Source organism: Rhinoraja longicauda, chromosome 10 (assembly GCF_053455715.1).
Source record: "Rhinoraja longicauda isolate Sanriku21f chromosome 10, sRhiLon1.1, whole genome shotgun sequence".
NCBI classification, from domain to species: Eukaryota; Metazoa; Chordata; class Chondrichthyes; order Rajiformes; family Arhynchobatidae; genus Rhinoraja; species Rhinoraja longicauda.
The window spans coordinates 40154645-40172735 of record NC_135962.1 but is presented as its reverse complement, the minus strand read 5'-3'; the positions used below and the strand labels follow the sequence as shown (position 1 = coordinate 40172735).

At 44.4% G+C, this 18091-nt stretch overlaps 1 protein-coding gene across 2 annotated transcripts in view; it reads right to left on the bottom strand.

Moving 5' to 3' along the window:
• Window positions 1–18091, bottom strand: part of mdga2a (MAM domain containing glycosylphosphatidylinositol anchor 2a) — a 712576-nt gene that overhangs the window by 59837 nt on the left and 634648 nt on the right. The gene's annotated exons all lie outside the window — the stretch shown is intronic.

Here is an 18091-nt window from a genome sequence, read left to right as displayed (position 1 = left end):
TCATCTCTGAGAGAGCGAAGATAATGCTAAAAACCAGCACACATTATTTGCTAATATCATTTTGGGCCAGATTGTCTGATTGGATGTGTTCCTGTGAGTTTCTGATAGATTGTAGTCATAAAATGGGCAGCAGGCTGCCTCATGATAAGTCAGCTGCACTCTCATTGTATCAATCGGTAAATGGGAGGAAGTCACTCTTGTGTTTACTAATAATATCACTTCTTTCATTTCACAGAACAATAGTATGGAAACTCTTGGTAGTTTTCCCCCAACTATTTCGATTTGCGGGGTAAGGAGAAGCCTTGAAATACCCCAAAATGAACACAGCTGAGAAACAGCAACATGGTTCCTTTGCCAATCGTCTGAGAAGAAACATCATTTGAAAACTTTTTCAACATTGTTAATATTTTAAAAAAATAGAGCCAAACTTCACCTCCATTTGATTGTTTGCCCCACATAGCTTCCTGTATCTCCAGATTGGGAATGACTTAACTGTAATCAATCATGCACGGTATTTTTGCTGACTGGATGGCAGGCTACAAAATGCTTTTCACTGTACCTCAGTGCACATGGCAATAATAAACTAAACTAAACCAAATTTTCCTGAAACAATTATTTAGCCAATGCTGACCAGATTCACTTACTCCACAGCCAATCCTTTCCGACTCTTCAACCATCCCATCCCCATACCTGGACTCTTGGACTGGGATAAATACCAGAGAAAGGCCAGGGTCTTGTTGGGACAGAGACTCCTGCTGTAACCTGCCTTATTGTATTGAAACATCTCATTAGATCTGGAGTGTTGAACGGCACCATGGAGATCAGCAGTTTCTCATTTCTGTGCTATGCTGGTACACCGGTTACTGCTGCTAGGAGGGAGCTGAGAGGTAGCTGGCTTAACAATTGGCAATCCACTCTGCCATCTCTCCTCTGGAAATGAAGCCATCCCAGCAGTTACCCCAGCGATGCCTGTCTATGGCTAACCCATGTCCTACTCATGCCGATGAAGCCAACCTATTCATGGAACAACTTGCTGGAAATACTCAGTGAGTCAGGCTGTATCTGGGAAGAAAGAAAGAGAATTAATATTTCCATATGGATGAAAGGTTGCCAATCTGAAATTCTCTTTCCCTTTTCACTAATGTTGCCTGACCTGCTGAGTAAGGGCTTTCCACTATTTCCTGGTTTTACATCAAATTTCCAGCATTCGTAGTTTTTTTGTGCTTAGCCTCTTAACATTGACTGGCCACTGAAATCATGGGAACAAGTATATAGAGAAAAGGTGGTCTGCTACCTGTACTCCAATCACCATGCACGGATGATTGCAAGAAGCAGGAGTGGGCCAATTGGCTTCTTGACTTTGCTCAAACATTTCGAAGGTATCACAAAATGCTGGAGTAACTCAGCAGGTCAGGCAGCATCTAGGAGAAAGGGAATGGGTAACGTTTCGGGTCAAGACCCTTCTTCAGACTGAAGAAGGGTCTCGACCCAAAACGTCACCGATTCCCTCTCTTCTAGATGCTGCCTGACCAGCTGAGTTACTCCAGCACTTTGTGATACCTTCGATTTGTACTAGCATCTGCAGTTATTTTCCTACACAACTTGCTCAAACATTTGGTAAGATCATGGCTAACCCAATCTTGACTTAACAACACTTTCCCCATAACCTTCACTCCTTTACAGTTTAAATATCTGTCAATCTCCTTCTCCAATCCAAACGAAAGAAATTCCAAAGATTCATGGATGAGAAAAATCCCTCCTTATCTCCATCTGATTCTGAATCTATGCCCCTGATTGTAGATACCCCATTTAGAGGAAACATTATCTCAGCGTCCACCCTGACAATGCCTCCCAAAAACCTCATATATTCCAATTTGTTCCAATAAGATCACATCTCGCATGTCTATGTTCAAGTGCATCTAACCAGACTTGTTGAACCTTTCCTCATACGCAAACCCTTTCTTCCCAGGTAGCAACTTCACAAACATGCTCTGCACTGCCTCCAATGCGAGTATATTTTTCCTTGCATATGGAAACCAATACTTTAGACTTCAGTTGCGGCTTCTTATGAAGCTGCATCATACCTTCCCTACATTTACATGTCATATTAATAAATGGCAAGGTCGAAGTTGGGAGGACATGTTACAGTTGTACAAGACATTGGTAAAACAACATCTAGAGTGTTGTGTTCCATTTTGTTATAGGAAAGATGGAAAGGGTGCAGAGAGGATTTGCACAGTTGTTGCCAGGACACGAGTCCCAGAGATACAGGGAGAGGTTGACCAGGTTAGAACTTTATTCCTTGGACCGCAGGTTGATGAGGGGTGACTGTATAGAGGTGCATAAGATCACGAGAGGAATAGATAGGGTACATGCAGAATCTTTTACCCAGAATAGGGGGATCAAGAACCAGAGGACACAGGTTTAGAATGAGGGGGAGGAACCTGAAGGGCAACTTTTTCACACAGAGGCCGGTGGGTGCATGGAACGAGTTGCCAGAGGAGGTATTTGAGGCAGTTACTATCACAACGTTTAAAAAACATTGGGACAGGTAAGTGGATAGGGTAGATTTAGAAGGACTCAGGCCAAATGCAGGCAGGTGGGATTGGTGTAGACGAAACATGTTGGTCGGCGTGAGCAATAAGTTCATAAGGTTATGAGTGATAGGAGTAGAATTAGGCCATTCAAGTGTACTCTGCCATTCAATCATGGCTTAGCTATCTCTCCTCCTAACCCCGTTTTCCTGCCTTCTCCCCATATTCTGACACCTGTACTAATCCAAGAATTGATCTCTGCCTTAAAAATATCCACTGGCTTGGTCTACACAACCTTTTGTGGCAAAGAATTCCACAGATTCACCACCCACTGACTAAAGAAATTTCTCCTTCATCTCCTTCCTAAAAGAACGTCCTTTAATTCTGAGGCTATGTCCTCTAGTCCTAGATTCTCCCACTGGTGGAAACATCCTCTCCACATGCACTCTATCCAAGCCTTTCACTATTATGTATGTTGCAATGAGGTCCCTCCTCATTCTTCTAAACACCAGTGAGTACAGGCCCAGTGCCGACAAATGCTCATCATAGGTTAACCTACTCATTCCTGGGATCATTCTTGTAAATCTTGTGAGTCTTAGCAGATTGAGCATGTGTTTGGTGAAATGGTTACCTTGTCCATGCTTGATCTTGCCGATGTAGAGGAGACCAGATTGGGAGCATCAAGTACAATAGAAGAGGTTGGGCGAGATGCAAGTGAACCCCTGTCTCTGCTGAAATGATTCTGTTTAATTTGGAGGTACAGCATGGAAACAGGTTCTTTGACCCACCGAGACTATGCTGACCATCGATTACAAATTCACACCATTCTATGTTATCTCACTTTCTCATCCACTCCTTACATACTGGGGGCAATTAACCTATAATCACGCATGTCTTTGGGATGTTGAAGGAAACCGGAGTATTCAGAGCCAAACCACGTGGTCATAAACATACAATCTCCACACAGACAGGACCCAACTTGGGCCTCCGGTGCTGTGAGGCAGCAGCTTTACCAGTTGCACCACTAGCTGCCCTTGTTGTTGATGGTCCCTGAATGAGGGGGGAGAGAGAAATGGTGAGGCAAGTTTTACATCCCTCGTGATTGCAGGGGAAAGTGCCTGGGAGGGGAGGGGGCAGGTTGGGTGGGGAGGGATGAACAAATTATAACAGGCAGTGGGATCATGTGGGATTATTCTTTTCCTTCCTCCATTCCATTCCACTCATTCCCGTGTCTGCCTGTACAATTTGCTCCCTTCTTTTCTTTTCTGAATTCTTTTTGTCTGCTTTTCACCTCTAATCTTTGTCAACCATCGCCAACTATCTGCAAATCAATCCCCCTCCCCTGTATCAACTAACTAACTAACTAACTAACTAACCAACTAACCAACCAACTAACTAACTAACTAAATAGTATAAGAAAATAACTGCAGATGCTGGTACAAATCGATTTATTCACAAAATGCTGGAGTAACTCAGCAGGTCAGGCAGCATCTCGGGAGAGAAGGAATGGGTGACGTTTCGGGTCGAGACCCTTCTTCAGACTAACTAACTAACTAACTAACTAACTAACTAACTAACAAGGAACTGCAGATGCTGGTTTAAACCAAAGATAGACACAAAAAACTGGAGTACCTCAGAGGGACAGGCAATAGCTCTGGAGAGAAGGAATGGGTCTCGACTCATTCCTGACCCATCCCATTCTGAAGAAGGGTCTCAACCCGAAACGTCACCCATTCCTTCTCTTCAAAGATGCTGCCTGTCCCACTGAGTTACTCCAGCTTTTTGTGGCTATCTTTGATAACTAACGAACTAACTAACTGACTGACTAACTAACTAACTACCACTTACCAGGCTATCTCCCACCCCACCTCTATCTTCCAACTTCCCCTCTCTCCCCCCCATCCTTCAATTTGAATAAGGGCCCAACTGGAAACCTCCTGTCCATTTCTCTCCACAGATGCTGCATGACCGCTGAGTGTTTCCAGCAAAGACAAGAGGTGGTCAATGATTGAAAGCAAATCAAAACGTGATGAACAGATTTTTAAGATGCCAACCAATGTTCGGCTGTTAGCAGTTCTGCATGAGCTAGTTACAGGCACACTTCAGCCACTTGCAGTGTGATATTTGTGTTCACTCTCCAGTGATGTGCTGCTCTGTTAAAGGTGTTGACTTTTAGCCTTCTAATTAGCTGAATAATGTCACATTTTAGTGGTTTGAAAAACAGCAAGGCAGTTATCCCTGGTGACGCAAGACACCGAAGATGCAGGAATTTTGAGCAAAATACAAGCTGCTGGAGGAACTCAGCAGGTCAGGCAGAAGAAGGGAACCTCTTCAAAGTGGGCATATTTTGAAGACATTTTGCAGTGGGGCAGTAACATGGATAAGAGATTGTAGATGCTGGACTCCTGAGCTAAAATCTAACTGCTGGTGGAACTCAATGGGTCAGGCAGTCTCATGAGTTCTTCCTGCAGTTGTTTTTTTGCTCGGTTATCCCTGGTGACCTGACCAATATCTTACTCAGCCTCATAAATTAAGGCTCATTGTTGTTTGTTGGGAACTTGTGTATAAATGGGTTGTCACTGTCTTACTACAGCACCTATGCATCAGAAATACTTCAGTGTCTGTGAAGAGTTCATGTAAGCTTGAGAAACCCATCATGAAACTGAAGTTATTTGATGATACAGAGCCAACTGGAAAGAAAATGAGACTTGGCTGAGTCTATTAGGCACTAGCTGTGACGGCAGAAGAGTATTACAATCTAAGAAGCACATGTTCATGCTAGTCTGTGGTGCTTGAATACACAAGAGCCCTGCTGTTCAATATAATCATGGCTGATCTGTATAGGGTAGACACAAAATGCTGGAGTAACTCAGCAGGTCAGGCAGCATCTCAGGAGGGAAGGAATGGGTGACATTTCAGGTCGAGACCCTTCTTCAGACTGATGTCAGGGGAGGGGGCGGGACAAAGATAGGATGTAGTAGGAGACAGGAAAACAGTGGGAGAACTGGGAAGGGGGAGGGGAAAGAGAGGGACAGAGGAACTATCTGAAGTTGGAGGTCAATGTTCATATCGCTGGGGTGTAAACTGCCCAAGCGGAATATGAGATGCTGTTCCTCCAATTTGTGCTGGGCCTCACGAAAACAATGTTGTTTCAGATAGTTCCTCAGAGGGACAGACAGTAGCTCTGGAGAGAAGGAATGGGTCTCGATTCATTCCTGACCCATCCCATTCTGAAGAAGGGCCTCAACCCGAAACGTCACCCATCCCTTCTCTCCTGAGATGCTGCCTGACCCGCTGAGTTACTCCAGCATTTTGTGTCTACCTTCGTTTTGAACCAGCATCTGCAGTTATTTTCCTACATGGCTGATCTATATAAATAACTGCTGGAGAAAATTCAATGGCTCAGGCAACTTCAGTGGAGGGAAATGGACAGACAGCATTTCGGGTCAGGACCCTTCTTCAAGACTGATACATTTTCTCCAGGTTCACTATGACATCTATAGCGAGAGACTTCGCATTTATGGTTTGGAGCTGAGAAATGCAAGGCAGTCATAGAAGCATAGAAAATAGGTGCAGGAGTAGGCCATTCGGCCCTTCGAGCCTGCACTGCCATTCAATATGATCATGGCTGATCATCCAGCTCAGTAACCTGTGCCTGCCTTCTCTCCATACCCCCTGATCCCTTTAGCCACAAGGGCCACATCTAACTCCCTCTTAAATATAGCCAATGAACTGGCCTCAACTACCTTCTGTGGCAGAGAATTCCACAGACTCACCACTCTCTGTGTGAAGAAATGTTTTCCTTCTTCTTTGACATCATCGCCAAAAACAATAATAATGCACGTGCCTTGTTTGCTACTATTGACAGACTATCAAACCCTCCTGTGTCAGTAGCCTCTGAACTTCTATCCACCAGGGCCTGCAATGAATTTGCCTGCTTCTTCACTGACGAAATTCAGAAAATTAGACAGTCAGTGCCTCCATATCAGGTACAGGATGTGTGTCATCCTTGTGTCCATGTAAAACCAATTCAAATGCCATGACACAATTTTGTGCGATCAACCATAAAAACCTGGAGGACATTACACAACATCTGAAATCCTCCTCCTGCTGCCTTGATATTCTGCCAACAGGCCTTTTCAAAAATATTTCAAATTATTTGGCCTCAGATCATCTACAAATTGTAAACAGGTCTCTTCTCTAAGGTGTCTTCCCACAGGCCCTGAAAACTGGTCATCAAGCCACGCTTAAAAAAGAACAATCTAGACACGTCATTAGTGAGCAATTACAGGCCCAAATCAAACCTTCCATTTTTAAGTAAAATCATTGAAAAAGCTGTTTTACAACAACTTAACAACTTCTTGTCACTAAACAACTGTTTTGATGTCTTCAAGTCAGATTTTCGACCACACCACAGCACCGAGACTGCTCTTGTTAAGGTCTTCAATGACATCCATTTAAATACAGACAGTGGCAAAATTTCAGTCTTAGTATTACTGGATCTCAGTGCTGTATTTGACACGGTCGACCACACCATATTACTAGACCGATTGGAAAACTGGGTTGTGCTTTCTGGCACAGTACTAAACTGGTTTGAATCCTACTTAAAGAACAGGAACTACTTTGTGTCTATAGGTAATTACACATCAGAGCAGACAAATATGACATGCGAAGTTCCCCAGGGCTCCATTCTGGGGCCTCTTCTGTTTAACATCTACATGCTTCCACTGGCTCAGATTATGGAAAACCACAAAATAAGTTATGCAGACGACACACAAATTCACATAACCATTTCACCAGGGGACTATGGTCCAATACAAACACTGAGTAAATGCATCGAACAAATCAACGATTAGATGTTCTTCAATTAAACGAAGACAAACCGAGGCAGTTGTTTTTGGAGCCAAAGAGGAACGATTAAAAGTCAGTGCTCAGCTTCAATGTTAAAAACTACGGACAAAGCCAGAAATCTTGGTGTAGTCATGGACTCAGACCTGAATTTCAACAGCCACATTAAGACAATTACAAAGTCAGACGATTATCACCTTAAGAATATATCAAGGGTTAAAGGACTTATGGCTCAGCAGGATTTGGAAAAACTTGTCCATGCATTTATCTTCAGTGGATGTGATGACTGTAATGATGTCTTTACAGGTCTCCCTAAAAAATCGATTAGACAGCTGCAGCTTATTCATAACGCTGCTGCTCGAGTTCTCACTAAGACCACGAAAGTGGGTCACCTCACTCCAGTTCTGAAGTCTTTACACTGGCTTCCAGTCTATCAAAGAATTGATTTCAAAATACTACTGTTGGTTTATAAAGCACTGAATGGTTTAGGGCCAAAATACATTTCTGATCTTCTGCTAAATCATGAACCATCCAGACCTCTCAGGTCGTCTGGGGCAGGTCTGCTTTCTGTCCCCAGAGTCAGAACTAAACATGGAGAAGCAGCGTTTAGTTTTTATGCACCACATATATGGAACAAACTCCCAGAAAACTGCAGGTCCGCTGCAACTCTCAGTTCTTTTAAATCGAGGCTGAAGACTTTTCTGTTTGACACTGCCTTTTATTAAATCAAATAATTATTCATTTCTCACACTGCACTGTAACTTTTATTCTTGTATTTTATACCTGTCTTATTCTATTTTAGCTTGTTTTTATTTTCTATTCTCGTTGATGACTGTTTTTAGTTGCTCTTTAATGTTTTATGTAAAGCACTTTGAGTTGCCTTGTTGCTGAAATGTGTAGTGTAAATAAACTTGCCATGCCTTGCCTTGCCTTCTCTCCCTTTCCCTCTACGAATGGTGCCTGACCCGCTGAGTTCCTCCAGCAAGTTTGTTTTATGATTAAGATTCCAGCCTCTGCAGTCTCTTCCATGTTGATCTATGTTGACATCAATTCCTCTTCTGTGCCATTTCTCCGAACCACTCTGTTCCTCAACTTATCATATATTTATCTACCTCCACATTACAAACTTCAAATAATCCAGCTTCCAACATCTATAGAGGATTCCAGAGATTCACCACCCTCTGCAAGAAGAGATTTTTATGTACCTCAGATTTAGACTGGCCCTTTATCTTGTGGCTATATCCCCATATTTGTAACTCCCTCTGTAGTGGAAACATTCCAACATCTACCCTGTTAAAACCCCTTATGACCTACCATGTGTAAATAAGGTCACCCTTCAATCTTCTAAAATCCAAAGAATGCATGCCCAAACTATTTAGTCTCTCTTGGTGGGACAACTCTCTCATGCCGCAAATTGGCCTGGTGAATCTCCTTTGTACGGCCTCTAATGTTACTTTATTATTTAGGTAAGAAGACCAAAACCGTTCAAAGTATTCCAGGTGAGACCTCACAAATACCCTGTACAATTGCAACAAAAAACTCCCTATTTTTAAACTCCAACCTCTTTGCAATTAAGGCCAAAATGTTAATTTTCTTCCAAACTACTTGTTGCATCTCTCTTCTAGACTTTTGTGATCCTGCACTAGAACACCTAGATCCCGCTGGATTTCACTCACTTGCAGTCTCTCTCCATTTAGATAATCTTCCTCTTGATATTGCTTATCAATGTCCATGACTTTATACTTCCCCCTCATGAAAGTCCATTTGGCCGTCTATTGCCCACTTATCTCAATCCCATTGCATAATCACAGTCCTTATCTGCACATTTGGCCACTTGACATGCTGTTTCTTCCTCTAAGTCATTAATGTTAATAGTGAACATTTGCGGGCCGAGACCTTAGTCATGTGGTGCTCCACTGATTGCCCCCCTCCGGTCTGAGAAGGACCCATTTATTCCATCTCGTTGTTTTTTGTCAGACAGCCAATTTCCAATGCGTTCTAACACACTTCCTTCAATACCATGGATGCACCAGCCTTTTACATGGTACTTTGTCAAATGCCTTTTGGAAATCTAAATACATGACACTTTTAGGGCCCCCCTCTATCAACTCTTCATGTTACACCCTCAAATTCGTGAAACATTGCTGACCATCAGCACAGGGTCACCTCAGGACTGCGTGCTCAGTCCCCTGCTCTATTCTCTTAACACCCATGCTTGTATAGCCAGTGCCATCTTTAAATTCACTGACGATACCGCCATTGGGCAAATAACGGGCAGCAACGGGTCCTAGCAGGGAGATTGGTAAGCTGGCTGAGTGGTGCCAGAACAACAATCTTGTACTCAAAGCTGGCAAGACCAAGGAGCTTATTATTGACTTCAGGAGGGGGAAAGCTGAGGGAAATCGCACCTGAATTTGTCAGCAGGATGACGGTGGAGAGAGTCACCAACCTCGAGTAACTGCGTGTACACATCGCTGATGATCTGTCCTGGGCCCAGCACACTGATCCAATCACAATAAAACCTCACCAATGCCTTTACTTCCTCAGAACTTTGAGTTGATTCATCATGTTTCCAAATACCCTATCGAACATCTACAAGTATACAGATGAAGCACAGCCCATTATGGAAATTTGAATGCTGGAGGCCAGAGGAAACTGCTTCGGTGGTGGACATTGCCTGACCTTCCCACCATCGAAGGGATCTACAGAGAGCGTTGCCTCCAGAAGGTAGCTGATATTGCCGAAGCTCACACCGCCCTAGCCATGGTCTGTTCTCGTTGCTACCATCAGCAAGCAAGTACAGGACCGTGAGAACCATTACCATCAGCAGAGGGGCATCACTGAACTGCCTCCTCCCACCAACTAGGTCTTGAATCACTCTGCAGAACAGAACCACAATTCTATCTCAACACCGAACCACAATGGACTCCTGTGGTTGCTCTACCTACTTTGGCTTTTGCACAATCATGGTCCAGCTTACTTAGAACAACTGATAATTTATTTTATTTTTGGTCGCATCAGAGAAGGACAGTCTGTACTCAGAAATGTAGATGTAGACCAGTCTATCACACGGGTCAGACTTCCCAGCATTCACTTCAGCAATCTCAGAGACGCAATCAATATAATCAAAGACTTGCCCCTCCTCAGTCACCCTTCTTCTCTCTGCTTCCGTCCGCCGGAAGCCACAGAAGCTTGAAACGGTGCACCACCAGACTCAGAAATAGCTTCTTTTCTTTTAGTATCAGGCTTCTGAATGGTCCATCAATAAGCTAGGGTAATGCCTGATTCACCTCAAGGCCATTGAGGACATTGGACTTTGTCTATGGAGCTGATGCCCTACAATGCTGAGATATATATTCTACACTCTGTATCTTCCCCTTTGCTCTATCTATCGTACTTGGGTTTGACTCGATTGAATTTAAGTATGGTATATTTGGTCTGTTTGGATAGCCTGCAAAATAAATCTTTTGACCAGGACAATAATCAACATAAACCTAAGCTTAAATGTGCCCGTAAAGGTGCAACAAGTATGAATTTCATTAAAGATAGGGACAAAGTGCTGGAGTAACTCAGCGTGTCAGACAGAATCTCTGGAGGAAAAGGATAGGTGACGTTTTGGGTCTGGACCCTTCATCAGACTGAAAATATGGCATGAGGGTGGGAGGTGGGGCGGAGGGGTGTGTGGTAAAGAGCTGGAGGCGGGGAAAGACCAGGATCAATCAGGGCTGGCAACAAATGACCTCAGGGATGTGCCCTAGTAGGCCCATTGTTGGCTAGGGAAGGTGTGATCTCAAGAGGGATATAATGTGGGGAACAGTGGAACTCGTTAAATGACTAGGAAGGGGGCAAGGGTGGAGAAGAGGGGAGGGAAGTTTAAGTAGAAATTTCTTAAAATTAGAGAATTCAACGTTCATACCGCTGGGTTTAAGCTACCTATGCAAAATATCAAGTGCTGTTTCACCAATTTGGTGTGGCCTCACTCTGGCAATGTAGGAGACCCAGGTTAGTATGGGAACGGGGAGGGGAGTTGAATTATCACCCGGGAGATCCCGTAAGCCTTGGCGGACCGAGTGTAAGTATTCAACAAAGTGGTTGCCGAGGAACAACACCTCATATTATAGACAATAGACAATAGGTGCAGGAGGAGGCCATTCGGCCCTTCGAGCCAGCACCGCCATTCAATGTGATCATGGCTGATCATTCCCAGTACTCTGTTCCTGCCTTCTCCCCATACCCCCTGACTCCGCTATCCTTAAGAGCTCTATCTAGCTCTCTCTTGAATGCATTCAGAGAATTGGCCTCCACTGCCTTCTGAGGCAGAGAATTCCACAGATTCACAACTCTCTGACTGAAAAAGTTTTTCCTCATCTCAGTTCTAAATGGCCTACCCCTTATTCTTAAACTGTGGCCCCTTGTTCTGGACTCCCCCAACATTGGGAACATCCTGCCTCAACCCCTTTATGCTTGGGTAGCTTACAACCCAGCAGTATGAATGTTGAACAACTCGCCTTCTACACTCAATACTCTGACTGATGAGTCCAATGTACCCAAAAGCCTTCTTGACCACTCTACTTGTGATGCCACTTTCAAGGAACCATGTACCTGCACTCCTGGACCCCTCTGCTCTTCAATACTCCCTCTGGCCGTGCCTTTCACTGTGAAAGTCGTGCCCAGGTTTGACTCCCCAAAATGCAAACAACTCGCCATTTATCCACATAAAACTCTATTAACTAGTCCTCAGCCGACTTGCCCAACTGATCAAGATCCTGCTCTAATTTTTAATAAACATCTTCACTATCTGCGATACCACTCACTTTAGTGTCATCTCCAAACTTACTAATCACGCCTTCTACATTCTTAGCCAAATCATTGATATAAACCATAAACAGCACTAGGCCCAACACTGATCCCTGGGGTACACCACTGGTCACAGGCCTCCAGTATGAAAAACAACCTTTCACCATCACCCTTTGCTTCCATCCATGAAGCCAATTCCCTACCCAGTTGGCTAGCTTCTCTCTGGATCCCATAAGAACTAACCTGTCTGCCTTTAGCACCATGTGCTTCTGCTTTGCAATTGAGATTTTTATGTTCTACCATGCTACTCGAAATTAGCCCATATTATATCTGACAGATATTAACAATGTCTTCCATAGTGAAGACTGATGCAAAGAATTTATTCAACATGCCTGCCATTTTTTCCTTAATAATTCAGCATTTCTTTATTATTGATTCTCCACTCTATTATTTATTCACCAGCCTCATTCTCTCAAGGTTCCACATTTACCCCAGCTTCCCTCTTCCTATTTATGTTTCCATGGAAACAGTTACTGGCTGCTTTAATATTACATGCAAGTTTTCTCTCAAAATTCATCTTCCGGCTTATGAGTTTTTAGTTTTCTGCTGCTGGATCCTAAAAACATCCCAGTCCTCCGAGTCCATCAATAGCCTTTGCCCCTTGAACACACTACTTTTTAATGCAACATTATCCATTGTCTCCTTTGCAAAATACAATTCCTTCTTTTTGATTGGGATAAAACCTGGCTGGGAATTGTAGACTCACTAAAAGTGGCAGCACAAGTAGATAAGATGCTAAAGAAGGTATATGCTATGCCTGCCATTGCTTGGGCATTGAATATAAGTCAAGAACAGGATGCTGCTATATCAGACTTTGGTTAGGCCACAACATGTCCCATAGATAATATATAGTCATAACCTTTTTTCCAGGGTTGAAATGACTAACACTAGAGGGCATAGTAATAAGGTGACAGGGGGGAAGTTTAATGGAGATGTTTGGGGCAAGTTATTTACACAAAGAGTGGTGGGGACTTGGAATACATTGCCAGGGGTGATGGTGGAGGTAGAAATGATGCTGGCGTCTAAAAGGCTTTTAGATAAGCACATGGATATGCTGGGAATGGGAGGATATGAATCACTTGCAGGCAGATGAAATCAGTTCTGCTAGATGTTCGGCTCAAACTTTGTGGGCTGAAGGGCCCATTCCGGTGCTGTACTGTTCCATGTTCTAACTGTTTGAATATCCATCACTGAACCTCCACTAACCTGTCCCTTAGCTTGTTTAAAAAGTCGGCCTGAGACAAACTCATACCAATATAATGGCATTTTTTTAATGGAAGGCACTGTTTCTGGGCCTACGGCGTTTATCCTCAAAAATCATTTGAAATTCGGCCATATTGTGGTTAAGACCCTCTCAGGAATCTTTAACCACAGGATCAACCAAAATGTATTAATCCTTCTTCATTGCATACAACCAAACCTATAATAACCTATTCCCAGTTTGCATATGCAATGTACTGCTCTAAAAGTCAATATCAGATCCATTCCACATATTCTTCTTTTACTATACCCTTAACAGCTTGCCTCATCCAATCAATATGTGCATTAAAATCCTCTGTGATAATTGTAGCTCCTTCAAACATGCCCTTGATATTTGCACATTTATTCTCTGACTTTTTAAGATGTCACGTTCTTGGGGGTCTATAGACTATTCCCACATGCATCTTCCTTCCAATGCCACTTATGATTTCAACCATGACTCAGACTGCTCCAGTAACCTCCTTTATTCCGACTCAGCACTGATATGTTCATTTCAAGACTAACAAAGGCAAAACCAAAGAACTCTGGCCTTTACAATGCCTGCTTAATTTAACATTGTATTAACGTTGCTTAATTGTAACCAGTAAGCAATTCAACTCATCAAGAACAAGAGGATCCATAACAAGAGGATTTCAGTATAGGAGTAAAGAGGTTCTTCTGCAGTTGTATAGGTCCGTGGTAAGACCGCCTCTGGAGTATTGTGTACAGTTTTGGTCTCCTAATTTGAGGAAGGGCATCCTTGTAATTGAGGCAGTGTAGCGTAGGTTCACGAGATTGATCCCTGGGATGGCGGGACTGTCATATGAGGAAAGATTGAAAAGACTAGGCTTGTATTCACTGGAGTTTAGAAGGATGAGAGGGAATCTTATAGAGACATATAAAATTATAAAAGGACTGGACAAGCTAGATGCAGGAAAAATGTTTCCAATGTTGGGGAAGTCCAGAACCAGGGGCCACAGTCTTAGAATAAAGGGGAGGCCATTTAAAACTGAGGTGAGAAGGAACTTTTTCACCCAGAGAGTTATGAATTTGTGGAATTCTCTGCCACAGAGGGCAGTGGAGGCCAAATCACTGGATGAATTTAAGAGAGAGTTAGATAGAGCTCTGGGGGTTAGTGGAATCAAGGGATATGGGGAGAGGTTGGGCACAGGTTACTGATTGTGGATGATCAGCCATGATCACAATAATAATAATAATAATAATGCATTACATTTATATAGCGCTTTTCATATACTCAAAGACGCTTTACAGGGATTTAAAGAACATAGGGAAGTGAATAAATAGATAAATAAGTAAACGAACAGAGAAAGGAGACAGAAGGTGAGGTGACCTTCAGTGGTTGAAGGCAGTACTGAACAGGTGAGACCAGTGATGTTTTGAATGTGGTGAGTGAGGAGGAGTCTCTAACGGTTTGGGGTAGTGAGTTCCATAGGGTGGCGGCAGCGATGGAGAAAGCCCTGTCCCCCCAGGATCTGAGTTTGGTCCGGATGTGGGGGGATAGGAGATTGGCAGCAGCAGAGCGGAGGGTGCAGGTGGGAGTGTGCCTGTGGAGGAGGTCGGTCAGGTAGGATGGGGCCAGGTTATGGAGGGCTTTGTAGGTCATGAGGAGGATTTTGTACTGGATTCTCTGGGGGATGGGGAGCCAGTGGAGTTTGTAAAGGACGGGGGTGATATGGTCACGGATCGGGGTGTGGGTGAGTAGACGGGCAGTGGAGTTTTGAATGTATTGAAGTTTACTGATGATTTTTGAGGGTGCGCCATAGAGGAGGCTGTTGCAGTAGTCCAGACGGGAGGTGACGAAGGCGTGGATGAGGGTTTCTGCAGCTGTGGAGGAGAGGGATGGACGGAGACGGGCAATGTTTTTGAGGTGGAAGAAGGCTGTCTTTGTGATGTGTTTGATGTGTTTGTCGAAGGAGAGGGTTTGATCAAAGATGATTCCAAGATTCCGGATGTGAGGAGAGGTGGATACTGGGAGACCATCAATATTGAGGATGAAGTTTTGGGTGGATTTGGTGAACGTTTTTGGACCAATGATGATGATTTCAGATTTGTTGCAGTTGAGTTTGAGGAAATTTGATTGAAGCCAAGATTTTATTTCAGTGATGCAGTTTGTCAGTGTAGAGTGTGTGGTGGTGGAGATTGACTTGGTGGAGATGAGGAGCTGGATATCATCGGCGAAGCAGTGGAAGTTGAGACCATGACGGCGGATTAATTGACCAAGGGGGAACAGGTAGAGGATGAAGAGGATGGTGGTGCTGGCTCGAAGGGTCAAATGGCCTGCTCCTGCACCTATTTTCTGTGTTTCTATGAACAAGAGGCAGCATCCCCAATGTACCCTTCTCCAATATTTTTGATATATTCATATACCCAAATTTTTATTATATTTCACAACTGTTGCTTTATAGCCATTGTGATGTCAAGGTTTAGCCAACAATAACACTCAATCTTTTTCTCATCTTGTCTTCCCTCCCCAAACTTCAGGGCGCTTATTATCTCGGCACTAAATGCTACTGTACATTTCACATCAGTAAAGATCAAATGTGCGGTTGCTAAACGCTATGCATTTTACTGCCTTTATTCCCACACAATTTTTTATCAGTGTGCTTTGAACTGTTACCTTTATTATTTGCAACAATCTCAGAGGTATAAAACCACATTCCAGGGATACTAAGCAGATGTTTACAGATATTCCTCAGGTCTTAGCTACCTTAGGCAGCTTCAAAAGTTCATCTGTCATAGGATGCCCAAGAAGAGCTTGGTGAGCTGCCTCAATGAGTACCACCACAATGATGTACTTCGAGAGGTTGGCTGTGGCACGACTTAACTCCTGTCTCAGAAATGACCTGGATTTACTTAAGTTTACTATTGCCACAACAGGTCAGCAGCAGATGCCTTTTCACTGCATCCTGCTCTGGACCACCAGGATACCAGGAACATATTCGCCAGGCTACTGTTCATCAATAACGGCTTGGCGATCAACACTATCATCTCCCCAAACTCATCACCAAGCTCCATATCTGGGTCCAAGCTTCCATTTGCAACTGGATCCTTGGCTTCCTCATCGGCAGATTGGAAGCCTCATTCAATCAGTGCAGATTGGTGACATCTACTTCACATTGACCATCAATGCAGGTGGACCTTAAGGCTGCGTGCTTAACCCCCTGTTTAGTTTAATTTAGTTTAGAGATACAGCGTGGAAACAGAACCTTTGGCCCACCGAGTCTGCGTGGACCAACAATCACCCATACACAAAATGGAGAGGGTACAGAGGAGATTTACTAGAATCTTGCCTGGGTTTCAGGACTTAAGCTACAGAGAGAGGTTGAACAGGTTGGGTCTTTGGCGGCACTGCCCTAGCAGCTGCCGCTCACCTGCGGTCCATTTGTCTTTGTGTTTTTGTTGGTTTTTTTTGGTCTTAATTGTAGTTGTAGTTGTGATGTGGTGTTTTTGTGTTTGTGTACTATGTGTGTATGTGGGGGGGAGGGGGAAACTGTAACACTATAAATATGTGTCCCTTCAGAACGGAGACCCGACCTTTGTTTTCTGGGCCGTGTCTCCGTTCCTGCTGCGGCCTACCATCGGCGCAACTCCTGGAGCTGTCGGCCTCCAGGGCTCTGGTTCGCAGAGCCCGCGGATCGCACTTACCACCACCGGAGCCGGCCGTCTTCGGAGGCTGCGGGAGCGGCTGCGACTCGCCTTAGGCTCGGGCCGCGTGGATGCCGACATCGGGAGCTCCGGCAGCGGCAGCGTGTTCGCCCGCCCCGGATCGCGGGGCTTGGGGCGCGGACATTTCACCGTCCGGCGCGGCCTAGGATGGCCGCGGGATATTTCTCTGCTGGGCGGGGGCTTCAATGTCGGGAGCCACGACCGCCCCGACGTGCAACAACAGCGGCAGCGACAGCGACAGCGTGTTCGCCCGCCCCGGATCGGACTTATCATCGGCGGAGCCGGCCGTCTTCAGAGGCTGCGGGAGCGGCTGCGACGCGACGCGCCTTGGGCTTGGCCCGCTGTGGACCGTCCGGTGCGGCCTGCAACCACAACAACCTGGCTGCGGGCGAGGCACAGCGGGAGAAGGGAAAGACATTGTGGCCTTCCATCACAGTGAGGAGAGGACTGGAGGAGACTCACTGTGATGGATGTTTCTTTGATGGATGTTTCTTTTTTGTGTGTTTTTTTGGGGTTGGGTGGTTCAAGTGCCTGTTTGATGTTTTTATTGTTGGACTGTGTTTTTGGGGGTTTTAGGGTGTGTGATCTGAATGCCTATTTAATGCTTCTATTGTTGGACTGTGTTTTGGGGGGTTTTTGGGGTTGGGTAATTTGGGTGCCTGTTTAGTGCTTTTATTGTTGGACTGTGGGTGATTGAATTAACATTTTGTTCAAGATGGCCGCGCCGTTGTGTTTGGCTGCCTGCCACTGTATGTTTCTTTTTTTCCTAGTCAGATGTGCAGCACTTTGGTCAACGTGGGTTGTTTTTAAATGTGCTATACAAATAAATTGACTTGACTTGACTTGACTTTATTCTTTGGAGCGTAGAAGGTTGAGGGGGGACTTGATAGAGGTTTTTAAAATTTTAAGAGGGATGGACAGAGTTG